Raw genomic sequence first — 27,909 nt, forward strand, 5'->3', positions numbered from 1 at the left:
TTTTGAAAATCAGGTCCCAAGAACCAGAAAGAATGAAAGCAAAGACTGTATGAGGCAGCATGGTTCCTCTGACAACTTGTAGTCATTTGAACAGTCTGCTGCCTGTCTCTGCAGATGGCAGATTCCTTGCAGGTCTAAAGGTGCAGAACACAGAAGCACAGTTGCATAGCTAAATTCACCACAGGGGAGATCTCAGAAGGCTAGATGTTTAGTTTGCACAAGCACAGGAGAGTTTAGATGTTTCTCCAAGCCTTTTCTCAACTTCTCAGGCTTGCAAATTCAGATTGGAAGCTTGATGTCCACATGTTTTCTTGGAACATTTCTCCAGAAAGTTTCTCCGGATCATCCTGCTTCCAGTCAGGCTGGAGGAAATTACCATGAGTGTGGACTTTTTTGCGATGTCACAACATTTCCTGCTTCCAGTTCCAGCCATGACAAGGAAGTACAGGGGAAGCTGGGAAAAATTACAAAGAACAAACAAAATGTTAATTAGGCTTGTAGTGGATGGAAAAGATTCAGGTTCACATTGGACTTGGCTGTCACGGAAAGGGTGGGAGATTCTAACTGTGGCCGAATGCTAAAAGTGCAGCAACCAGGATGATTATATCTGTGGAGTACTAAAATGTCCTTGCATCTTTAGGCTCTGTGAGAAATTTCCCCCTTGCTCCCTTCCTCATTTCTTCCTGACTCATACATTCCATCAACTCCCCTCTTACCCTTTGCCACAGAATTAATAAAGAAATATAAGATCTTATCTGTATTTCTTCCTGCCCCATAGTGTGAACACATGACAGGACAGCCCCTCTGCCCTCCAAGTGGAGGCTGGCAGAGTGATTCCTGAGAAGAAAGCACAGTGTGTTTCATTCTGCTCTTTGCCTATAGGCACAGTGTGCAGGTCTACGGTCAATCTACTCAGCCTGCAGCAGACATCACAACCCTCCTATGTATTAGAGTTTCTCCCTGCTCTCTCATTTACCAAGGTGGCTGAAATATGGCTGGGCGAAGAAAGAGTTAAAACTTCCTCTTGAGAAACAGGATTTGCAAACATTAACATTGTTCCACGTGAAAAGAACAAGAATAAATCAGAAAGGGGCGACATGCATGCAAAGAATGAATAGTAATAAAGATGATGTGTAAATGTGCCACAGAAAGGTAATTACTTTTTCCCTTCATGGCTTACCCTTTGCAATCTCTTCTTGGGAATTTGGAAAACGGAATTAGAATGAGGAATTTGTTTGATCTGGAGTGTAAACTTGAGCAGGGAGGTAACCGCCCTCCGTTTGTGTTCGTATATATGCTGGCTCCTCAACAGATGAAAGCCATTAACCTTCCTGCTACACCTGTGAAATGAGCACACAGGAAGCTGAGGGGAAAGTGATATATAGCACACACATCACCCAGCACATTTGCTGTCAGGGCTGTGTGGATGCAATTTGCAGACCTCCATGCGCAGAAGAAAACAGACAAGGAGAGGATCAGGGCTTCCAGGGGCTGGCTTTGCTGATGGATTATTTTGTCACATCTATCACATTGTTGGTAGAATCACCTGCATGAAAGCCAACCAGCTCCCTGCAATCACATCTCACGTGGGCCTCGCTGAGGCTGAGGGCAAGCAATGCTAATGAAGCTGAAAAATGATGCTCATTCTTTTAGATAGGGGAACTCTTTGGGTCCTTGTACAGACTCTCCTCCCACTACCCATCCCTTCAGAAGGCCCTGTATCAGAGTCACTCCAACTGTGGTTCAGGGTGTGGCTGGAGACGGGAGACTACAGTAGGTGAACTCCTGGTCTGATTCAATATGGTAATTCTTACGTGTCGACGTTCCTAGGATTGCAAAGCGCGCAGTAGATGAGAAGCCCTGTGCGTTCTTTATTAGGATTAGCACACAATTGTGAGATATATTGCATGGAACTAAAACTCTAACTTACTTGTAGGATCATTTTCACACACTCCGTCTCAGCAAGTATCTCTGTAGAATTTGAAAGAAGAGAAAATAAATATTATAAAAGAAAACTATCTGATGCAAATGAGTTTTTAAACTACTGATGAATCCAACTTAAGTGACTTCAAAATTGTTTTGGACTGTGAGAGGAAGCAGATATTTGTGCAGTGACTAGGAAAATAAAATTTCAACTTAGAAACAAGTTTTGGAACAATAGCTAACCATTATATTTATTATGTCCTTACAACTGTACAGAAACAAATAGATGTACAGTATTACTGAAAAGAATCAACACAGTAAGATGCTTTGTCATCAAAAGCAACCTCTTGCTGACAAGCTAAATGAATAACGAGAGTTCTGTAGCACTTTAAAGACTAACAAATTTAATTTCAGCAGGCATAAGCTTTCGTCGGCTTCAGCCCACTGCATCTGAGGAAGTGGGCTGAAGCCCACGAAAGCCTATGCCTGCTGAAATTAAATTTGTTAGTCTTTAAAGTGCTACAGAACTCTCATTGTTTTTGCTGTATACAGACTAACACGGCTACCCCTCTGAAGCTAAATGAATGTTACCTCAGATGACAAAATCAATTCTTCTTCATATTTAAAAGCCTTTAAACACAAGAAAGGTGATCTGTCTTCTTTACGGTAGCTGCGGGTTGAAAGAAATGTTGCCATATTAAAAAAATCTAATGGTGGAAACCTAAGGGTCATTTTCATAACATCAACATAACTATTTGTATCTGTAGCAAAAAAATGAGCAGAGGAGTGTGGCTTTGAAGTTACATTAATCTTCTGGAAAAGTAACAGGTTTTGATTACCCTCACAGCAAACTTAAAACAACTAGTTAAGTAGCATCTTCATCCCTGGCAAAGGAAGTCCGCTAGTCAGGCACAGCAGTGGCAGTGATAGTGCAAGATTCCCTCCACTAGTCTGCTCCTGACTTGGCTGGGAGGAGCCACCTGTAGGAATGAATCTTGCAGCTCAGTCTCTGTAGCCCATCTACTCTTCAGATGGCCCATCTAGTCTTTGAGGAGATAGCCAAAGCGAGGGATGGGAAGGAGACGTCTTTGAACTCCTATGCCATTTTCAGCTGCACTTAACAGAGCTGGAATTTTCGGAATCCTTTTTTAAATGATGTTTAATAGTTCAGTGTGGTAATTTTGTGTAATATCTGTTGAGAGTTTTTAGTAACACTGTAGGTGAACACATCAACACTTGTATGGTGTGCTTCTGTGTCCCCCCTTATTGTAAGAATTGACTTTGAAACTAGAACTGAGCAAATAATGGAGAAAAGTCTGAGTGTTCTTTAGAACTGAAAAGTGAATTAGAGATTGAACATATTTGCAACCCTTTTGTGAGCACTTTCCAGGAATTTTACATGCCTGAGCTTTATTAGCAAGAATGCTTGCAAAAAATAAATTGTAAGCTGGAGTGCCTGAATATTTCTTGACAGCGAATGTTGCTTTGTACTTTCAGCTGTAAAATACAAGATTTGTGCTCTTATGCAAGCCATCCCATCAGGGAACAGTGCGTGACTTATGGAACCAACCGACATCGTGTGAAATATGAATGTTACAAAGGAATACACCTTTGAAATTCACTTGCCATTGGTTAGTCACATGGACTGTTTCTGGTCATTGATTGGATGACGTGTGTAACTAACCAGCACATACTTTATATACAGCATCGGTGGTAGGTAAGTAGAAGATCAACCAGTAGGGGAACAGAAACAATATGATGTTACAAGGAATTACCAAATGTAGTACACATTGTAATGTTCCTGGAGGAATTAGGAAATAGTTATGAATCCATTTGAGAATTTCACTGTATATTCACAGGCATTTCACAAACAAAGACAAAATGAACTGAATAAATGTTTTCTGATAATTATGTGCTGAGATCTAACTGAAACCATCCAACTACTGTGTACTAGGCAGTCTTATAACATCCTCTGCTCTATACCAGCATCTCATAGCTCAAGTTTTTTTTTTCCTTCCTGAGCTTTCAAGTTCTGGGGTGTAGGAAGTACAAGACCCAAAGTTAGTTTGGTGTGAGCAGCAGGAGTGACAGAATCTGTACTCTTGGGGACACGAAGCACAAATCTCCCACTGATATCAATGGGAAGTATGCAGGTGGCTGGAAGACAGCACATAGATTTCTTATTCTGTATAGCTGATCGTTTGCTTTGGAGGGACAGACCTTGCAGTGCCTCAGTCGGCATATCAGTACTTCTGGATTCTGTACATTTACCCAGTTTATTTGCAACTCATCCTTGAGTTTTCTGCTGCAGCATGTTGCCAAGAGAGACACTGACAGATAAGAGAGAACAATGCCAGACAACCTCAATTACCCAAGGATAACAAGGCTCAGTGCACCTTTAAGACATTGGTAATATTTGTATCTACTCAGCTTTTTCAGTGCTAAAGGCAACAATTTATATCCATTAAAAGCAGACAGTTGGATGTAAAGTTGAGTCCTGGCATACACCTCAGCCCTAGCTTCGTCTTGATGGGCCCCATATATCAAACCACACATATGCAAGGATTTTTGCCTGCTCCTCATATGGGCATTTAGTCTCTGAAATGTCATTACACTCTAATGAGCTGCTTTGAAGCACCAGCTCTTCAACCTGCCCAGCTGCTTCTAGGGCCTTTATTACTTCACTGGAAAAACATAAACATGCTGACATTCCTGACTTGAACTGAAACTCTGGTTTGCAGTGGTGCAGCCTGGTATGCTGCTACTAACTGATTACATGGGGAAGGTCACTTTAACAATATAGCATATCAGGCTGAGAGGCTGATCATTGAGTCATCTCCTTAAATCTCTTCAGTTAATTTCTTTGCAGCACTATTCAAGATTTGAAAATCAAAACCAAACTGAGCCCTGATCGATTTATCCCCTATAGTGTACAGCGTTTTCTGGATTTCCCTCCTACCACTTGACAAAGGATGTCTTTTTAGGACAGTAATTAAGCATGTGCTTAAGTGCTGTCCTGGGTTGAGGCCTGTGCAAGTATTGTTGGGTATTTAGGGTAGCAATCAAGCATGTGCATTAAGCAGGATGCCTTCTGGCTCAGTGTCTGAGTTCAGTATAACACTTGCCCCAGCAGATGTGGTTAAAGTGACACTGTCAAATCCCCAGATTGGGGTTTTGTAAAAAAATGAGCCCAGGGTTTAATGAAAGCTAATTTGAAAAGTAATATTTTCACATCTGAAAATGGCCTTTTGTAATTTAACCATCGCTGTGCGGTGCCTTTTAACGGGTGGTAGGGGCCTAATCTGTGTAGATGTTTTTGTCAATCTCACCAGCTGCCTATCTGCATCTTTTAGACATCTAAATTCCTTTGGAAATCTGGCCTTCGGTCACAACACATTTTTGTTTAGTATAGTTCCAGTTTGAATAAAGAAGGCAATAAGTATTGTGTAGCCTATAAGGACCAAGAAATGAAACAGACTAATTTTGTTTCCTTATTTCAGATGAGTAAAATGTAAAATGTAAGGCATAATTCAGAAGATTACATCTGTCAGATTATCTCATTAATAATCTGTGATTTTACATATAAAATGGATAAGGTAAAGCCTTTGGATTTGTTCATTTTAATTTTGTCTCTTTAATTCATACCTTCTTATACATTTTCTTCTAGCTCTTGCTAGTTTCCCAGGTGCCACTAGATTTATGATCAGAAGTTGTAAAGCTCCCCTTCAGACATTATATATACCTGGCCTTTTGGCTGAATATTTGGCAGGTATATGGGATTATCTTTCAATTTACAAAGTTTCTTATCTATCACACTGCATACAGGTGAAGCATCGGTTCATAGCTTTCGTATTATTATTCCTATATCAGTATGTGTTCTGTCAAAGACAGCTCTCTATCCCAAAGAACTTTCAGAATAAGAACAATAATTAATAATAATTAGCTCTTCCATCTATAGAAGTCAAATATCCTTGCAAAGGTAAGTAAGCATCATAATGAATAATAAATACATACATATCTAGTTCTTTGGCCATATGTCTCAAAGCACTTTGCCAAGATGATCCATGTCATTAACCCCTTTTACAGATGGGGAAACTGAGGCACGGGGCAGTGAAGTGACATGCTCAAGATCACACAGCAGGTCAATGGCAGAGTCAGGAGTGACACCTACATCTCCTGACTCCCAGCCCAGTGACCAGTCCACTAAGTCATGCTGCCTTCCCTTAGAGCAGATCTGCTGCAATAATGTTGCAGTTTTGTTCTCGTGCATTTCTTGAGTTTGTTCACTTCACTGGGTAAGTGTGAGACAAATACCTTTTCATGCTTTTTTTTAGGGGAGCCAGTAGGAGGCAGCATATAACTGAGGTCAACATTGCAATTAGTTAGCAAATTATTATTATTATTGTTGTTGTTGTTAGAATCAGAGTAGCACCTACAGACTTCAGCACCATTGTGCTAAGGAAAGGTACACACATATAACTCAGAGGCAGTCCCCATATGGAAGAGCTTACAATCTAAATATCAGCTGAGACGCAACGGGTGGATACAACAAACAGACAGGAAGAGCACAGCACAAGAAAAAGACAATGACAAAACATGATAAATAGCAGTCAGGGCACATCAGCTGCCTAACCGTTGTCACATTTTGTGTAGGGACCAAGGTGGGATGAGTTTAAAGGAAGGACTTGAAGGGAGACAATGAGGTGACCTTGCAGCTGTTTCTGGGGAGCTCCTCCTCTGTGTAAGGATCAAGCTTGTTAGGAAATTTAACAAATGGGCAAACAAGACTGGCATCATCTGTGGAAAAGAGACAGGTCAACACGTCAGGATCAGGGAATGCATGCCGGTTTCTTCAATACTGCGCAGCACCTCTAGAGCCAACCACTTGATGGACAGTCCTAGAAATGCAAATATAATCAGGAGCTATGCACATAGGTCAGAAAGGGAATAGAGCCAAGGGTCTCAAACCAGCATGAAATCTAAACATGTACACATCTTGCAAAATTTGTAAATTATTCTTCACTAAAAAGGATCCTGAAGGAGAGAACTGAAATGTGTACAGCGCTGGGTGGCTTTCCAACCTCAGGGTTTAGCTCCCCAGCCTCTGCTGACTTTAAATCCTATGCAGCAGTCTGCAAATGTAACAGTGACTAAATGTCCCAGATGTGGAAGAAGGACTGTTATTTTCTAGCAAAGTTCTGTGTCTCTGGAGCCACAGATTGAGACGACTCAGCAGACTAGCCCTTTTGATGAGGGGTAAACTTCACAGTGGACTCCCTGCCTCATTGAAAGCTGTGGGCGCTTGGTGATTGCCTTTGCTGTAGCCAAGATTTCACCCTCTCACCCCAGTGACGCAATTTCCTGCCCAGTCAAGATCTGGACATAATGGCACGACAAAGGAAGCCATTTGTTAGTTTTATATAATATTTCTGCTGTTCTCAAAGAGCATCTCAGACAAAATGTAAATCTATTATGCAATCTTCTCTTGAGTGAGTTAATCCCACCATAATAATTAGGGAACGAGACAGTCTGTGATATCGGCACATCTGTATCCCTGCTCAGAGAAATCACTAATGCTTTTATATTCTTCTCGATGAGAAGGACAGGGGCCAGATGGCTTTGGCAATAAGGTCTCTGCAAATGGCTGGGAATTTTGGCTCTTTCCCCTTTAAAGGACACAGATTCTTGCCTGAAGCCTCCTCATCCTGGCATTTGATTTTTCATCCTCTGAATGTTGTCAGTCTCAGGTTTGTCTCCTGATGTGTCACACATACTGCAATGCTGGATGAAACCTTGGCTAGGGCGTCGACCCTCCTTGGAGCTCCCCTCATCAGAGCTGATTAGACAAGTTTCATTCATGCTGGGTGATCCCCTGGCAGCCCTACAGACTGCTGAGAACTCTCACAAGCAGTACATAGCCCGTTCATAGTCTCCTTGGCTGCCAAAGAAGAGTCTGACAATTTAAAGTGGGATTATTGCTGGGTGGCAAACCATAAAGTTAATTTGGCTCTAAACCCTTTAAATGGAACCAATTATTTAAGCGCTAATGAGTTTCTGGAGGTCTCTGCCAGACAGTGACTGACTAGAGCAGTTAAAGATCTGAAGCCAGACAAAAGCCTATTGTACAGTGGCTATAGTATTGCTGAAGCAGAGGCTCTATTAGGTCTCTAGTATTCCATGCATTAGAAACCATTGCCTATCATGAACTTGTACCCTGGGTTTTTTACATTCTGATAGGAGCTCATTGACCGGCAATGCTCACATAAATGCTCTGAATTGGAAACCGAAATTTAAGGATGACATTTTCAAAGCAGGGCACAACCAAATGCACAATGCATTTGCACTTGATGAGTCAGCAGAAGCACACATTTGGAGCTGCATGCATTAAACCAGCAGTAATAATCCATTGAATAGCAATAACTAAGACAGAACCAATGGGTATATTACGTAGATGCTTTGTCCATTTTTTTAATGTCAGTTGCCTTTTGTTATTGCTTTTGCTCATGATATTCCTTAGCCTTCCCATGTGTCAAAGTGCATTTCTGTTTGCAGTCGACAATTGTCACTACATCTCCCCTCATTTATTTCTGAAAACAAAGTTTATAAACAGCAAAACAGAAAAAGAATCAAGTGTTGTGCAAGCCTGAGATCCTCAGAATTCATTCACATTCTCAAATGTGTTTTGTTTATTTTTTGAATTGTTATTACACAGAGGAGATTTCCACACACAGGTGAAGACGCAGAACAAAGAACTACCTTTGCCTTCTCAGAAAAACCTTAGAGTGAAAATATCAATCCCCCAATGCCAGAAATGGAGACCTGACAGCTTAAAACATCTCAAGATTTTCACAAACAAGTAACAGTTTTGAAGGTCTCAGCTTTTGGGGAGTTCTGTTTTTCAGAAAATGCCAAGCACTTGCCCTCTTAAAATCAGGCCCTTTAGGCGTACCTCAGGGTGGGCCCCCAGAATCACGAGTCACTTCGGAAAATCTTGGCCCTCAGGACTGGCCAGGGACCCAATGACTACAAATCTATGTTTTAAAATATGAAAAGTAAATAAAAGTCAGGTCTGCCGGTAAAGGCATCGGAATGCTGTGACGCCTCTGAAGCTGCCGCAGATACCACTCTAATTCATAAAGTACATCTCTGGTTAAGCTTTACAAATGACCTGATGAAATGTTTGTAGCTAAATATTTTCCTTAAAGTTAATAGCTTTTGCTAACAGAGTCATATATTATTTAATTAATGGCAGAATTATTATGTTCCCATTAATTAGATTTTAAAAAAGATAGCTTTCAGTGCTCAGGTGTTTGGTTTTTGTTTTGTTTGTTTTGTGTTGCTAAGGCTAGATCTGTTTCATGTTCTTAGATAGTTTTAAACCGTGCCCCAGCCATGTTAAAACGCTTATTTAAAGGCATTCCTTGTCCATATTTTTTCTTTCTCTTTTTATCTCCAATTTACAAAATAATAAACCTTTTTAAACTAAAATAAATCAGTGAAGAGCCAAAGTACTGGGCTTACTGGATTAATTGAAAGCGTGTGGATGGCACACTGGGCTGGGAGTCAGGAGATCTGGGTTTTATTCCCAGCTCTGTAACTGGCTGTTTGTGTGATCTTGAGCAAGCCACTTCAGGAGAGACTTTCCAAAGTGCAAAGGGCAGTGGGATGCCTAATTAAAAACATAGGGCCAGAAGGGTCTTCCTGAGTCATTGAGTCCAGCGCCCTGCTCTCATATAATCCTGTTCTTAAATGTATCAAACTCTACATTAAAACCAGTAAGGTTTGTTGCCCCAACTACTCCTGTTGGACGGCTGTTCCAGAGCCTCGCTCCTCAAGCACCCAACTCCCATTGACTTTGGGGAGTGACGTTTCAAACTGCCCTTTGTGCCTTTGAAAATATCCACTTCTCCTGCTTAGGTTTCCCCATCCATAGAACAGCAATAAGGATACTTGATCCCCTTTGTAAAGTTCTTTGAGATCCATGGATGAAAGGTTCTGGGCAAGAGAGAATTGTTATTTTATTATTATTGTTGTTGCTGTTTATAATGTGCCTATCACTCACCAACACCCAGACTAGTAGTTACATTTTTACTAGGTCTCTGTAGGTTTCATAAATTCACAGAGAAGCCATTGAGAAAGCTCCTCTGTTTGACGGATTTATCCTTCCTTTGTTTGCTCTGACAGGGTTGTTCCTTTGTTTCAGTCAGGTGTGGCACTGATTTTGCTAATAAGCAGCAAAAAGGATGTTACAGACTCCCAGATCTGTAACTAAGTGTCCTTCTGTGCAAATGCTGTACCTGACTGTCTCATTGAGCAGCTTCCACACATTCTGGGTGACTCCTCTGGCCCAAGGGAGCCAGCAACGTGAGCAATCAGACGATGAGTGGAATCTGCAGGAACCAGACAATGAATCAGAGGAAGGGGTGAAACCTGCAGGCGCAGCGAGAGGCAGAACCTCCTCCAACTTTTTCTGAACTAAGCTGGCAGGGACGTTGCCAGCCAGGACTTGTACCTTTCATTGGTTTCTTGTTTCCTGAAAGCTCATAGCAGAGTCCTTCATGCCATAATTAATCAAAGGCATTCATTGCATCAAAGGCAGTATCCAGACTACATTGAACCCTTTGATATAGCTACAGGCAGTCTGGTGGTGCTGCCAATTTTTAGCTGCTTTGCGAGGCAATCGGGTATGTTCAATTAATCAATAGCACATAAGAAACCCGTCTGCCAGTCTCCACAAGGGTCCCTCACTGCACTTACTGCCAATGCCCTCTGCGCATTCACCCAGCACAAGGGCTATCCGCATATGAGCCAAGGGCACATGTTTGTTCTGCCATAGGTTGTTTCTGCTCAGGCAGCAACGAGGGGCCATTGCTAGATCCGGCTTCATGGGTCAGTGGCATTGTTTCAAATCAATAAACCCTTTCCTTTGGCAGGGAATTCCTGCTATGGCCGTTGGCTTCCTTAACACATGTTTTTGTGTCACTGCTGTTCTGTGTTAGACTCCTTATTCCTTCCACGATGGCATAAGCCACTTCCCTTGCTGACAGTAGATGAATGGCAGAGGGCTCAGAGGTTCAGGTCCTAGAAGTGCCCAGAAGTCTAGCTTTTTATCGCAGTCATCTATCCAGCCATCCTGATTCCAGCAAACTCAGGCTGCAAAGTTCAGGAAAATATGCTTCATAAGAGCATGGGGGCAAACTCAGCCCTGCTCCGCCTCAGTCTCTCTAGGGGTAAACCAAGGCATAGGACCCCAAGCACCATGGGGCTGTGCCAATGGCAGGGTGTGTCCCCAACTTCCATTATACCAGTGAGCCCTAGGGGGACAGCACAGCCCTGAGAAGTGGGAGGTCCTGGCAGAGGAGAGGAGGAGCCAAGGCAGCCAGTGGATGTGTTTAATTTAGCGACATTAGCAGACTCTAGCAGCAAGTCCCCTATGGACACTGTTTGGGATTGAACCTGCTCGCCCCTGGGTGAAAAGCTCCCAACCACAGGCTGGTCTAGGGGGTAAAGTTTCCACGGCTCAGCGCCAGTCAGAAATCTGGCTCTGTGTCTGTTGTTCTTCTCCAGTTTCTGGCCAGAAACTCAGAGATGCACACACATCCAGACACGTGCTCAGTAGTAATAAGGGGATAGCATCTGCCTGGGGCTCCAAGGACCAAATTCTGGAGCCCTGTCAAAGCCTGAGTAAAAACACCACATGCAGGCTAACCCCATCCTCTGTGCTGCAGTTGCATTGCGTGTAAGGCTCTGAGCACCCTGGGACTCGCAGGATCTGGCCCTAACAGATGGCCTGAGCTGATAAGACAATTGTCTGAGTCAGTAACCACCCAGATCAGTTCCGGATATCAGATGTTAAAAGGAGTTTGATGCAGATGCCAAATATCCAACAGAGAAGGAAATTCTGCTTCCCCCTCCCTGGCCCCCCAAATCCAAGGCAAGGGCATCATTAATCCTCTAGTACAGAACTTCATGTCCCTTGTATGTTCCCAAACACCCATTGGCTTTATATTTTAGCAAAGGTATAGGAGAACAAACGGGTTTAATCAAACTCATCCCCATCTCCCATTGTTAATAATAACAATGTCATTGCAATATTAAGCCAGTTAATTCTCGCCCTCTCTTTATTTGCTTTTGTTTTTGCACTCTCGTGCTATATTTTCCAATTTAATTAGTTTCAGTGTTTTTGATGGCAACAAGTCTTGGTTTATCTTTTCAGCTAATACTCCTAATTGTTTCTCCTTCCTTCAGTACTATCTCATTAACTTTATAGGCTATCATTTCCACTGCATCTACAGAATTAATTTCTTCTGTCTGGTGATGTTCAGCCTTAAAGTACGTTCCTAAAACCTTTCCCCTTTTGCATTTTTAAAGCCACTTTGTCCTTTCTCATCCTCATGTGCCTGAAGGAAGTAACTAGCGTCTAGAAATGACCGTTCCCCTGATGAAAAACCATGGCAATTCATCATTTTCATAGCAATCTGTGCCCTTTCCAGGGTCAGATGTAGAATAAAAGCAGAGCTGGCTGCAGATATGAGGGCTGCTCATTAGCTATGGGTAGATTTATTTGTTTTACACTCTCTGTTAACTGACATAACACTTTAGTCATTGGCAGCACACACCCTGCTGTGGCAGTATGCCTCAAACCTGTCTGGGAGGGGCCATTTATGGAGGATTTCAGTCCACTAGCCCATTCAGCCATTGGCACCTTTTCTCCACTTGCCAGTGGCAACCAGGAATCCTGCAGCCCTCCAGTTTCATGCTGTGATAGTCTCGGAAGCTGAGCAGGTTAGGATCTGACCTCCAATTAAATGGATGACCTGCGTAGTGGGATCTCTCATTTTTCAAACATGGCAGTTTCCTCTGCATCGATACTAATCCAAAGCCCCTGCACTGTGCTAGGTGGCTTTCTGGCATGAGACATAAAGTTCTGGTCCCAATCATTAGCAGTTATTAAGGAACCTCTTGCTCCTTTCACAAATGTCCTGGCAAGATTCCACCCCAAGCCATGACATTCAGCCCACTTAAAATTCCCCTGGGTAAGGTACTAGTGCGGGAAGGATTCCTTGCCCTGTGGGAATCTGGGGCTCAAAAATATTCTATAGGAGCTAACCACCACAGCCCTGGACCATGTCCCAAAGCCACTGCTGAAGTTAGACATACACCATGCTCTCTCTTGGACTCAGGCCTTTCTCTTGGACCAAAAATACTGGTGGGTGACCACCTGCTCATTCTAGCTAGCATTCAACATCAAAATGCCCATGTTCAGTGCTATACACTTAGAAGCAGAGGCGCTTAGTTAAGTATGTGATTGTATGTAGCTATGAGGCAACTAACTATTGTTATGTATGCACAGAAAGGGAGAAACTTGGTGGTGTATTTGTCTGAAACTTTAAACTCTCTCAGATTATTTTGAGGCATGTGACATTATTTAGCGCTCCACCTTGCCTGGTCATTATTTTCTTGCCAGTTCAAAGAAAGATGGCTCTGAGTGAATGGCAGGGAACTTAGGAAGCAGAGCCTTAACCGCAGCACCACGCTGCATGTGGGTTGACAGCTACACCCGAGTTTAGAGGCATCCAAATTTATGTCTCGAGTTGCTAAGCGCTTCCCTTACTTTTAAATCCCATTCCCTTGACTCCTACCTAGAAAGAAAAGGATACATGATGAATCTTAGCAATAGCTCCCTGTGCTTTAATCGAGTGATAGCACTTTACATTTCACAGGAGGATTTTCACCGTTTAATTTCAGATGACAGATGAAAATGGAAAAGAAGCAGCTTGCTTGACAGGAACGGAAAAAGGTGTCCAGATATTGCCAGCTGTGGAAGCCTCTATTAGATAACAGCAGTGAAAATATATGGTAATGTGGCTAAGGAGCGCGACATGCATTCTCATCATAGGCACATAATTCTTCCATTGTTTGCAAATGACACACAGACTGTGAGTGATGGGGAGCAGCCCAGCCTCCAATGGCAAATGAGGTTTCTTACAAATGAACTGGAGAGATTCACAGGCAGGTGGTTATACAATGATCAGTGTTTAACAAGGAAATTGAAAGGTCCTGTCAGGCATTTTTTACACTAATGATAGGTCATATCAATAAAAGGAGCTTGGTTCTTCAAGGTACACTTTTGATATATCTAATCAAGGAGGCAATTTAGAGGAGAAAATGCATTAGATCCTTCATGAATACAAATATTCTATCAACTTCTTTCTGATAGGCATTCTTTATTTAAAATATAATAACAATAATAATAATGAAGATTTCATCTGGTAGGTGTTGCTCTCTGATGGTGAGATTTATTCCAGTGCAGGAGCCCAGCTTCACACCATGCAGCCCTTGTGTCACAGACAGAATCCTAGGTCCTGGTTCATTGCCTCTGACCCAATGATTGGTGCAGGGGCTGTGGAAGGGAAAGAATCCTTCTCCTTAGATATGGTTGAGGATCTAGGTCAATGACCCCTTGTGTGGGTCTCCAAACCTTGACCTCTTTTCTCAGCTCCTTACACTCACCCCAGCTCCAATGGGGCAAGCCTCATGCTGCCTTGGAGCCTGGTACCAGATTTGGCTCTATAGACTAGAACGAGTCAGTTGTTACGTAGGAACATAGCAACTGCCACACCTGATGAGACCAGAGGTTCATGTAGTCCTACATCTGACAGGCCAGTGACAGTAGTCCTGAGGCAGGCACAAGAAACCCCAGATGTAACATTTGTAGAAGAACCATTACATAAAGGAAGTTTGATCCTAACCTCTTCTGTTAATGGTTGGCTGAAGCACTCCAGCGGAGGCCTTTCTTCCTTTCTTTCTTTGGTAACCAGTGTTCTCATTCTCCAATTATCAACTACAAACACCCTTTTTGTATTTTGTCTTGAACTGATCCTGATTTTTGTATATTCATTTGTTCTTTGAAAGCATTTGATGTATATAATTTGGCCCACACCATTTTCAGGCTATGTACGGTCTGTTATCCATTCTCTAAGGCTATTCTCCATATGCAAATGCAGCTGGTGACCTAATTCACATGATGCTGTGAATTCTGCACAACTCTTTGCACTCCGTTTTAGAGCAATTATTTTTAGTTAGTGCTAGTGTCGCTAATAAACATCATCAACTTCTCCCTCCAGTAAAAGGACCTCTTAGCTCCCTTTGACTTAAATGAGTGCACAATCAGACCCCTAAAAGAAAAGACTGGGGAAAAATGGGGCATTAACTTGCTCCAGGGAGAGAGACAGTCTTTTACCTCCAGATTACTGATGCAGATGCAACTCGGGGAGAGAGGTGGGGGGGTTAGATAATAGGGCAAAGGATTCTGCAAGAGCTGAAGAGCTCGTTGTAGGGAGTGCTGGAGTGGATAAGAAAATCTGTTTCATAAATAGAAATTGGGCAAGAGTGAAATAGATTCTTTAGTACTTTACTTTCTCTTTATGCAAAACAGTAAATATCAAAAAAGCTTCTAATATTCCCACTTCAAATGGGCAACATCACATTAGAACTGAAAAGTGCCTTTAACCTACACTTTTGATGGCTTCCTTGAATGTCGTGGCTGTGGAGGAGTGTGAAGCTGAAACAATATTAAGGTTCGGTACCATACATATTGTATGTGTTCAGCGGAGATAAGAATTTAAAGCTAGTTTTAACACCATCTCACTTCTGCATTTCAACCCTTTTAGTCATTTCACTAATGAGTTTATGCTCCCGGATGAGATGTTCTGGTTGGAGAGAAAAATCACAGTTTATATCTTCCATTGATTGTTTCATCCCTTACAAATGATTTGTACCAGGATATGGCTCTGAATTTTCAGTTTAAATCAAACTCATACATTAGATTCAGCACATGGAAATATTACTGCCGTTTTAAAGGTTATAGCAAGTCCACATTTTTCTCCAAGTTCTCATTTCTACATTAATTTTCACTTCCGAGTGTGATTTCTTTGGCTCCCTTTAGCTTCCCAAAAAGATTCATAGCAAAAAAACAGAAGGTGGCATTTGAAATTAACTTTGCTCAGCCGCATGCATTTTCAATGGTTCATTTCCCCTTTCAGAGTAGAGGAAGCCAGGAAAAATGGTGAATATTGATTGGAGGTTTTCTTATTTCATATCTTACAAAAGCACAGGGAGGAAGAGATCCCAGCACCCCTACTGGCACATCCAAAGCTGTTCAGCTCAGCTCTGACACCAGCTCCACTATCAAACAGCTGTGACTCTACCACTTCGCTTCAGAATTCCAGCATTCAGTACAGCCAGAACAATGACCATTTATTTATTTATTTATTTACTTACTTACTTATTTTTTGCTGTTCAGAAGCAGAGTGGACGCATTAAAGTCTAAATTAAATGTAGAAAAAGCAGAAACTTCCATTTAAGTCGTAGCATCTAATGATAATGAGATAGTTACACCATTTGCTGATTTTCTCTTGTGTACTAATCTCTAAGGGACAAATTCCACTCACCTCTGTGAAGGTACAGCTCCCACTGATTTCATTTGTACAGCTGAGAGAAGAATCTGTCCCTAAAACAGATTTTTTTTTTCACCCTGATACCCTGCTCATGATGTAGCTTCTATAGAGATGTACAGTAAGACACACCCTTGCCCCAAAGAGCTTACAGTTCAAATAAATGCCAGGCAGGCAAAGGAGTGGGAGAAAGATGTAATGCATCTTTAAAATTTATTTTTGCCTATTCAAATTTTCATAGCCTCCAAATGTCGAGCTCAGAAAGGAAGGGTCAGAAGTTCTCCAATACTTGTCTGAGTGAGCTGAGGTCAGCTTGTTAAAGCATAGGTCAGCTTTGGTGCAGGACGTGGTGTCTCCGAGCCAATGTTTACTGAGTTATGTTCCATTCTTAGGCAGCTGTTAAAGATTCAGAAGGATAAACAGTTCCATATTTGGGGGCGGGGAGGAGGAAAGTGTGTTATGTGTCACAAAGGCCAGGCAATTCCTCTTTGAAATCAAGACAAATTGAGAGGTCTGATCACTGCACAGAATTTCTCGCTAGTTCAGCTGAAGTGCCAAGCATTGTATTTCCAGTAACAGTTCAATTAGGCCAATTACAAATGAGAGAATAACTTCTCCTACTCAACGCACACACTTTGGTTCACACGCACTTCAGTATGCACGCACTTCAGTATGCATTTCATTACAATGGAAAGTGCGCTGCGGCCCGGTATTGTTACAAACATTGAGGAGTTGTCCATCACCGTAGCATCTGGGGTCACGCTACATGACTTATATTAAAACCAAAAGCATTTACCAAGTACAAGGAGAAAATATGACATGTTCCATCCAGCACTGGAACTTTAAAAGACTGACCTGCTTACTGCATGGAGGGTGGAGCTCAGAAGATCAGGCTTCAATTCACAGCTCAGTCACAGGCTAGGGTTATTACCTGCATTTTAGCGCTTGGGAAACAGAGTCCCAGAGAGATTAAATGCTTTGCTCAAGGTCAGATAGGGAGTCTGTCTCACTCATAATGTTCATTAATGTGTGTTAGGTGATGGACCCATAGAACTACGTAGGCAGAAAGACCAGGCCTGTAGGCAGGATACTGATCATTCTAGATCTGGCACTTACCAAGAAGCCAGGTCAAAGTGCTCTGACAATGTTTCCTGAGCGTGCCCAGCCTCACGCTTGGCTGCATTTCTCGCAGAAGTGAATTCCGGAGGTGGGAACCTCCCGCCGAGAGTGCCCTGCTCCCTCAAGCTTCATTTTTTGGAATAGTTATCTTGAGCATAGCAGGCAAATGCAGTTGGCTTGGCAGGTCAGAGAGGCAGAGGCACAGTCTCTGAAGAAATCCCCTGTCATAAGCAATCACTTTACAGCATCCCAAAGGTTTTCTGTACAATTTTGTCTGACCTTTAGTGAGAGATCCGCTTCTATTAGGCAACCAATTTTTATCAGCCCTTTGGAGAACCTTTCTTAGGACACATTTCGGTCTAGATTGAGACGTGCCTCAAGTTAGCCAGTCAAGCTGAGAAATATCAGGTTATTTAAAAGCAAAGGCAAAGATGTATTGTGTATAACAGGGGAACTCCAGGAGTGGTAATGGCCCACAGCCTGCATTATCCCTTCTCGTAGATACATGTTAGATACCTAGTTTTAAAGTGAAGTTTATAATATCAGAACAACTAGCTTCAGACGCCTTGCTGGGATTTAAATCTATGACCTTTCCACCTACCTTCTTATTGCACTTGCTCTGCTATTGTGTTTACTTGAAGTGATCCATACTGAGGAAGATTGATAGAGAGAGTGATTCTGGTTCTAAACAGAGACAGACTCTTGTGCTGACTTCACCATCACTTCACAATTTACAATGGGTTTTCTAAGCATTTCTTAGGTCCACACTCTCAGTCTGAAGAACAGAAATGCATGTGTGCGCGCATTTGTTATAAGAAAGGTATTATGGATGCTGTGAAGACACCTTAAATTGCATCAGATACAGTCTATAGTCATGTTTTTCTCCATGTGGACAACTACAGGGATAGGTCAAAATAGGGAGTATTGTATGTGTCATATTTTATAAGATAGAAAATGATCTTTTTGGTGGTAGCTTTAAAAAGAATCCCGCTATTGATAGACATCAGACACTAACTGGGTCAGGGAAAGTGGTGACAATGCTTCCCTTCTAAGCAAATATGCCACTGCTGTGTCTAAGCTGGTGCCTTATTTTATCTCCTGCTGTCCTTCTGTAATGCAAAGAATAAGAAGATGAATTTTTAATACAACTTGACAAGCCATAATGCTTCAAAATTACTTAGGAATGAAAAATCCATGTCTGAAAGCAAAGAGTGAAGACTTTGGTTGAGGCTTTCAAAGCAGTCTTCGTGATTTGGACACATAACCCATTAGCATTACTGGAACTAATGGAAGACATGTCTGAATCCCCTTGACTGTTTTAAAAATCTCAACCTCTGAGACTATTCCTGGCCAACATACACATATATGTAAGCTGCGTAGAAACCCATGTATGTGTGCAAGACATGTAGACACACATGCATAATATGACTTACACATATAGGCCTAAATAAAACGTGTCTACCAAAGTTACTTTAAACAGTTCATCTGTGCTTTGTTTCTTACCAAAAACAGTTCTGGGGTGGATCAGAAATAACTGTAACTCCTCCCTACACTCATTTTTCTTTTTCCTCACTCTATCCTTCAGTCCTTCTTTCACGACTTCCTGTGTTTCTTCCTGTGGCCAGGGCCCCCACATGGGGGGGAGAAGGGAAAACACTTTACCAGGGCTCGGAGGCTGCAACCCCCATTACCATGAGGAAAAAATTGAGGCTAAATTGTACATCATGCCTGAGGATATTTATAGAAACTTATTTCACTGTATCTATTGTCCAGATCTTGTGAGGTTTGCTGGAGTCAGTCAGAAGCAGTGAGAGCAGTCTCAAGTGACATTGTGAACAGTGAGTTGCTGGGCCTGCTGGCCCAGCCCAGGCCCTTCTCTAGAATAGCAAGTGTCTGCTTGTGCAGTTAAACTAGGACTTGTAGTTTGAAACTGAGAGGCAGAGAGATTTGTGCTCCTCTCTGCGACATGAGCCATCATAACAAAATCAAGAACTACCAGTCCCAGAGTTCCTTGTGCATAGGCAGCAGGGAGGGACAGCTGGTGGGAGGGACAAAGCAAAGCACCATAAGACCCTGGGAGCCAGGTTTGCCGCTTCTTCTGGTAGGATTTGCAGCCCAAAATATATGTGAGTAAGTGTCTCATTCACTCACAGTCACACACACACCCCATACTGCCATGTCAGGTGGTGGCTATAAATACAAATCAGGCAGCCAGAAATGTAAGGAGTGAATGAAAGGGAACTAAAAGAAGCTAAAGAACAGCAATCTATCCTCCAGTTTTTCAAATCAGACAAGGCCTTTCTGCAGTCAAGCAATATACTAACTACGGAAGCAGGTGAACAAAATCGAAATGAAAATGATTTCAATATAGAGACTGTGTCTGTGGCACTGGCAATTGATGACAAAGAAAAGCTGCCAGAACATGCTTCATGTGACTCCACTCTAGTGCTTTAAGACAGTCAGGTAGTATCACCATTAGCACCACCACATTCAGAAGGTTTACAAGAAGCAGGAGAGAATAGTGCTACATTATCTGATTCTTGTCTTTTCAAAGATCCAGGCTTGTGGCCTGAAAAGAATGGTTAAGCCACCTAGCTATCTTGTCTGTTGAGTGTGAACTTGCAAGAGAAATTGACCGTGGGAGGCTAATTCAAGATTTTGCAATGAAAAAGGCCAGAAAAATAAAGCTTTAATGTTAATTGGCCTAATTATAAAATGTTTGCAGTCCCATTGGTCCATTAGAATAAAAAAATCAAGACATTGACAGGATATAATACCTTTATAATGACTAAAAAGTTACAAAATAGTCAGCAAACTTGTAGGACTCTCAGGCTGGGTGTTATGTTAAACAAAAATAGCAAAGTGGGGGAGCATTTTTCAGAAATTTAGAATATGTAACAGTAATTTCAGAATTCAAACTTTTCATGGCTCATGAGATTGTATGTATGGGATGAGGGATTGTGGTATGTGTGTGGGAAGGGGCCATGTTACAAGTTTGTACTGGGCCGAAAAAATTATGCTTGGGCCCTGCCTGTGGCCAAACTGGACCTTTGCTACATTTCTGAGCTGATGCCATTTACTGGTGAGAGAAGCCACTTTCTAGTTACAATGATCATTCGATGCCTTAATTGTCTCGTTTCCTTGTCTTCTAGACTGGGTTCTAGACACAGCTTCTCCTAAAAAGTTTTCATTTGAACAGAAGCCATGGAGCAATTTGCTCTTATGGTTATTGCTTCAGGTGCAACCCAAAGGGCCAACACAATCCATAGGGATCTAGAGTTTTCTGTATCAGCCTCATTTTGATGCAAAAGAGTGGCCCAGAGACACTACAGTCCCAGCATGCAATGGGCTCGTGATTAGACTGTCCTGATTTCCCATTTCATTTGGCCCAGTTTGAGAAGATGCTTCCTTAAGAAAAGAGGGGGCTGGATGTTTTATGTTGGGTCTCCGCATGACGCTCTGTTTGAGCTTCCCTGTCTAATGCCCTGTACAAGGGCAGCATGAACCTAGCTTTCTGTGAGTCTGATAACAGCTGCCCACACGTCACATTACACATAGCACATCACTCAAAGAGAGTGCCCAGCAGAAAGAGGGGACAGAGCCCAGAAAGGTGGGGTTTGGCTTCCCACATTTTATGATGAAGACCCTCCATGAAGTTTCACGTGTGAGTCATCCAGTCTGAGTTCTCCATTTCCACATTGTGTCCAATGCCAATTTGCAATTGGGACAAAGTCAATGCAGAGATGAACAGAGTGCAGCGTTTGCTAGGAACTGAACCCAAGAATGTTGTGAGTGGCTGGAGACAATCAAAACCAATTTAACATCACACACTGAGCTCATTCTGCACACGGTATTCAGGAGTGAGTTCGCCAGAGCACTGCTTGTTCATCATGGCTTTGGCTTGGTTTGTACGGTCTACAATAAGAGTGCCACAATTTGGTTGCACCTTCCATTGAATCAAACCATACCTGGCTACTGAGCCCACCAGAGAAAATTGCTCTTTCTGAATTCCATTACCCAAATAGTGGCCGTGTGTTCTATTTTGTACCAGACCGGGTCAAAAGTGACAAACGCTGGCACTCTTTTAACTCCCTAGCTGTCCTCTGCTTTCCCAGTAAATTGGAATAAGTATGAATACAGGGGTGGTCTAAGGAGCTAGGGAGGACACCATGAACTTTACCCAACAGGAAACTAATAATTATACGGGAGTCTGCCCTGCGTGGGAGACATGGAATGGTATCACAATATCAGAGCGAACATGATGACAGAGAACCTCCTGAAGCAGAGCCCATGTAAATGCTGTGGTGTTTCTCTAACCTTTTATTGACTTTAGCTTCCAGAATCAATTTTCTTTATTAGCTGATGAATCTCTTCAAAAGACTTTCTGTACTGAATCTAGATAAATTATTTAAGCAGTAAATTGTTTCTACTCCAACAATGTTACAGTGTGGTGATTTAATAGGATATAGCACTAGGTTGAGGTTTAGGAACAAGGTCATCCTGAATGGAACATCTGAACATTAACAGGAACACTAATAAATGGTACCTAAGGACAAGAACTGGTGTACATCAGAAGCAATTAATAGGAAACAGGTTTGCAGCAGAATACTCAGATCTGGCAGCACATGTAAGAGGAAGAAGTCATCGGAAACCATGGCATTAATTATTTATGCAAGTGAGTTGCTGTATTTGAAATGAGAGTGCAATATTTTAATTGGACAAGATGAGGTGTTGTGGTGAATGATTGTACTCTGGTTATTTCATTCACAGTGAAAGCTGAACTGCCATCCATGTCTGTGGAATGTATCTAATGCATCTATGTGACTTTGTGCTCTTGCCCTAAGACTCCCATAGAAACAGAATCTAAAGTGTACCAGTGGAGGGAAGAGGAGCATTAAAGCATGGTCAGCAATTCAAGCAACAGTAATAATGGTCCTCACAGACATTAACCACTAATGCTGACTATATATTAAGGAGAACAGCTTCAAAACAAAGGGGCAGCTACTGGACACATACACACAGGGGATCTCTCAGCAGCAGTGGTAGCAATATCCATGTAGGAGCCTGATTCTCATTTCATTTATGCCCCAGGACTCCACTGATTTCAGTAGAATTACTCTTGATTTACACTGGTTCAGGAGGAGAATCCTCTCCTAAAATTGCATCTCTCTTTATATATTATATATATTGGTATATCTCGCTGTCACAGGGCAGGCTTCCCTCACTCTGGATTCCTCTCTGCAAATAATCTTCAGGCACACCAGTGGGAAGTTCAACACCAAGTGCTTTATTTACAGAGTCCGATACAAGTTCTTGTGCCTGCACAACATTAAGTCTTTTACCTTCTCCCTAGGTACAGGGCAAGAGCTCTCTCCTACCTGAGATCCTAGACTTTTCTGACCTTCCCCTCTCTCCTCCTACTCCTCCTTCCTGTTTCTCTTTTAACTGTCCTGGGCTGAAGAGCTGAATCACCTTGTTAACTGATTAATCATTCAGTCATTAACCAATTACAACCTCAGTTTGGCCCATGTGGGGATGCTTGCCAAGTGCGCAGGTGAGGAGTCAGCCTTAGACTACTCAGTCACGCACCTCCTCTCCCTTTGTTTTCCTACTAGCACCTTTCCTCTCCTCCCTAGTCAGTCCTCTGGGGGCTACCATCCCCCTCTCTTGGACAAGGTTTCTTTTGACCAGTTCTCCTGTCTAGCTGTGGAAGTCTTCTCTATCTTCCACCAGCTAAAGATGTATTCAGATGGGGGTAAGGGGTAACACCACATCTCCATCTCTGCCCACCTGTCCTCATAGCAGGGCAACGTTTTGCCCCATTGGCCTCCTCTTCCACTTGTAAGGTCTCCTTTTCTCCTATCTCACTCAGGTTACTTCCGATTTTTGAACCCGGTTGTTCTTCCTTATGGTCCTTCTGGCCCTTGTCCTGTTTACACCCCCTTATACCTTCCTCCTCCACCACATCCTGTTCTATTTTTGCTCTTTTTATTCCCCTCTGCCTTGGGGTCTTCCCTCAGGCCTTTGTGTTCCTGGCTCGTCTCCCATCTAGTATGTCTCAGTTCTTCATTCTAAAGACCTCTGGTTTTCGGACCTATTCCTCAACACCTTGCCCACTCCGTTTGGGTTTCTGAGCATTCCTCCCCTTCCTTAAAGGAAAAGGGCTCCAATCTGCAGCAACTGATACTGGTTGAGACAAGTTCATGACCATGCTAACACACTGCCATCTAAATGTTCCCCAAATCTCAAGAAGTACTCTGGCCACTGAACAGATTTTCTCCTCCCATGAATACACAACAATTTAAAACTCTTTCCCAACACCATCCGATAGGCCATTCTCTCCTGGCCAAAGCTACCAGGGCCTTCCCCTTTCAACGCGCTGGTCTCACAGAGATGGTAAATGTCCACTTTAACGGTTCTGCAAGGGTTTCTGTCCACCCGCAGAACTCAGTGAAATTACAGTCCATATAGGGCAGTCCCTTTTCAAATGTCTTGACCCCCTCACATTGGTAACTCACAATTTGACAGTATGTGGGCAGGTCTCCTTCTTGTCCTCCCTCTTCTTTTTTGATGTCTTTATCATCAGATCCCTGTCTTTCCTTCCTGGGATGTGCCCTCTAAATGGATAGGTTGGTCCCTTAAGGACACCCACCTCCACAAACTCCTCAGTGAGTTTTACAGAAGTGTCCAATACAGTAGGCTGGTGTCTCCACACCCATACTCTAGTGACCTCAGCCCTCGGGGAGACTCTGGAGCAGTTTGTCCGGAATAACAAAGTCCAGAATAATAGAGTTCATGACCTTCCCAACCCCTTGGTCATTCAGCCTCAGCCACCTAATGGTCCATACTGATAATTTTGGGGCAAAGGCCTTCGGTCGTGTCCCCTCCAACCACCTTGCTGACCGAAACGTCTGCCTGTACTGTTCAGCACATAGCCCCATTCAATCTAGAATGGTTGCTTTTACTATATCATGGTCAGTTGCTTGTTCATCACTCAGAGCCACATATACAGCATGTGCCTCTCCTGAGAGGTAAGAAGCCAATTGCAGGGCCCATACCCTCTTCTCCCAGCCTTAGGTTACTCACACTCTGTCACAATTGCTTTTGTGACTCAAACCTCGTGCACTTATCATGGGCTGAGAAACTTCAGGGCCAAAATACAAATGTAAGAGAATTCTGCTTCTCAGATTAACATTGGCCTAACAGGTCAAAGCATTTGAAAACATATTGCTAGCTAACAATGGGAAATAACTGTATTAAATGGCAACTGAAGGGCTTGGAGACACAGAAAGGACTGCTAGCTATAGAAACACAGCTATTCATACCAAGAACATTATAACACACCTCTGCGCTAAAATCCTGAAAATGATGGGCCACATTCTTTCTCAATAGCCCATTTTGGAGATCAAAGGCTAATAGATATTTTCAGCAAAGCAAAACACCATGTGGAATTCCATTTTTCTTAACATGGTATTTGATTCTTTGTAAACTCAAGTTAAACCTCGGATTTAAAGAGGTCTTTTGACCCTATGGAAGCAACGCAATAATCCCCCCACACAAGGGTGGAAGTCACTCGTATAAATGATATCTTGCTTGATCTTGTCCTTTCCCAAATATGCTGGTCTGTAAACATGTGAGACAAACACATGGCTAACAAAGGGCCTATTGAATGCATTCTCAACAGCTGTTCCTGCTCTTGGAAGGCCAGTATTTTAACATGAGTCAAATTGTACTGATATGTACTAGATCAGAGTCTGTAGTCCATAGCAATTGCTCTGTGCTGCTTTTTTTGCTAGTGCAAAGCAGCCTGAAATGCTTTTCAGGCTGACCATTACTGGTCCAATTTTTCCTTGTGCTCCCCCTGACTGTTTGCTGTACCTACCTGATTTCTTTTGTGTTCTGCTCACTTTGTAAACTCCTCTGTGGTTTTGTTTGGTGTTTGTACAGCGCGTAGCACAATGGGCTCCTGGTCTATGAGTGGGATCCCTAGGCACTCACACAATATAAATACATTAATAATCATAGTAAGGGTAGATCAAAAATAGTCTGGTGGTTAAGGCACTGGATTGATACACACAAGATGACATGATTCCCAGCTCTGCCACAGACATTACGTGTGACCTTCAGCAACTCCCACAGACCCAAAATATCCACCCAAACATTGAGGGAGACAAAATCAGTGGCCATCTGAAAAGTTGAGACTTTCCTCAGTTCCCCCATGAGAAGAACAGGGTAATGACATTTCCAATGATGAGGATAAATGCACTACTGTTTGAGAGTTGCTCCAATACTTTGGTGATGGGAGTCCACAAAAAACCCTAGATAGATTCCTAAGGGTTTCCTTTCCTAAATGGAATTTCCAGATGCCATTTGGGGGGCAAAAGGCCTGATTCTCATTTGCACTAAGCAATTTTACACCACTCTAATCGTGTAAAGGGACCAAAAAATGGATGTAACCAATTTATGGCCACTTTACAGCTTCCTTACATTGCCAGAGCCTTAGTGTAAATGAAAATCAGACCGAGCGTTCTGAGCTGACTAGTTAGCAGCACAGTAAAATGTAATTGTATAGATGGAGCCTAATTACATAGGGGAAACAGTGAAACCAACTGTACGTGAAGTGGTGTCAAATGGACAAAGAAATCAAATTTGCAAAAAACCTACTCCCCCATTTTTTTTTGCTAACTTCTTTGAGTTCTAGTAACTGAACCTCTGGATTAAAGCTGAAGGTAGCACCAATATGCTCCACATAATACAAATGAAGAAAAGCCTTTAGGCTCTTGGGAAATCATCTCTGACTCCTTAAGCAGGGGGAAGTTTGTGCACCTCTGCTTATACAACCCCTGGGATCCCTAAGTGTGGAGAGTCTGTGACTTTCTAATTGCAGGGAATAGCAAGTGTGCTCTACACTCTTCCTAAATGAGTGCTACGCGCTCTGCTGAATTTATGATGGCACTTTTGTTTTGCATTTTGGGATTGATGTAAATATATTGACTTGTATCAGCAAAAGGATTGCTTCAGAGAACTCCGCTTGCCCTTGGCAAGGGGATAAGCTGCAGACAGCAGTCTTGATTCATTAATTCATTTCTGGCACACTTATTTTCTCTATCTAGTGAATTACTGTGTTTTTCTCAGACTGAATGACTAATATCTAATTGATTAAATCATTTAAATATTTACACTTACCTTTCCTGGGTGCCTGTGCCCTTCCTTTTCTATTAACCATTTCATATATGAAATAACATTTTTATATTTTCTCTACACAATAACATTATATACAATCATCTACCTTTTTACATATAGCTATAATTTCCTTATTTAAGGAGGCAATGTGGTCTAGTGGTTAAGAGCAGGAAGCTGGAAGTCAGAAAATCTGTTTTTTTATTCACTTCTGTCATTAACTTTTTTTCTTCTTGGACAAGCCACAGAAAAGTTCTGTGTCTCCATTTGTAAAATGGGGTCTGTGGTACTTAGGCCTGCTCTGCACATAACAGTTGAGACAATATAACATTTCATTTAGGGGGTGTGGCTTTTTACCAACATAGTTATACTTGTAAAAACCCCAGTGTGGATGCAGTAAATATAAAAAAACCAGCGAGAGCCCTGTAGCACTTTAAAGACTAACAAATTTAATTTCTGCAGGCATAAGCTGCATCTGATGAAGTGGGTTACAGCCCACAATAGCTTATGCCTGCAGAAATTAAATTTGTTCGTCTTTAAAATGCTACAGGACTCTCGTTGTTTTTGCTCTATACAGACTAACACAGCTACCCCTCCAGTAAATATAAAGGTGCCCTTGAGTGGTGTAATTATGACCCTTCCCATATGGAAATAGCTATATCGGTATAAAGTAACTGCATATCATTATAATTGCATCCATACTGAGAACTACACTAGAATAGTGAAGGCTAGTGTAGATAAGTCCTTATCTATCTTTCTAAAGCACCTTGAGATTCTTAGATGGAAGGTAGTTTATAAGGCTATTATTATTACCACCACATATTATTAATGAATTATTATGACACTAGCATAATAAGGATTCTGTAATCTGGGGCTGAGATCTCCTGAGAGTGAATTTGAGCCATGTGATGGACTGAAATTAAAGGCCCAGGTGAGGTTTTACTGCTCATTCCGGATCTGTGTGTTACTTTCTCAAGTAAAGAAGAAAGTTTATGGACCGAATAATAGAAACCCTGGCAGTTTCACTTCATAACTCTTTATGTAAATGGCATGTAGATGAGTTCATCCAGTAATCAGCTATGAATAGAAAGTTCAAAGAACACAGCCAAACAAAACAGAATATAGATCTTTGGGAGGGAAATCTAATGTTTTAAGTAACCCCTCAGATGCCGGAAGCATTTGCACCCACTTGTTTTATTGGTCATTCTCTATAAGTCTTTTTATACTAGCC

This window comes from Emydura macquarii, unplaced genomic scaffold (genome assembly GCF_026122565.2).
Source record: "Emydura macquarii macquarii isolate MOO-44397 ecotype Brisbane River unplaced genomic scaffold, CSIRO-AGI_Emac_v2 contig_2768, whole genome shotgun sequence".
NCBI classification, from domain to species: Eukaryota; Metazoa; Chordata; order Testudines; family Chelidae; genus Emydura; species Emydura macquarii.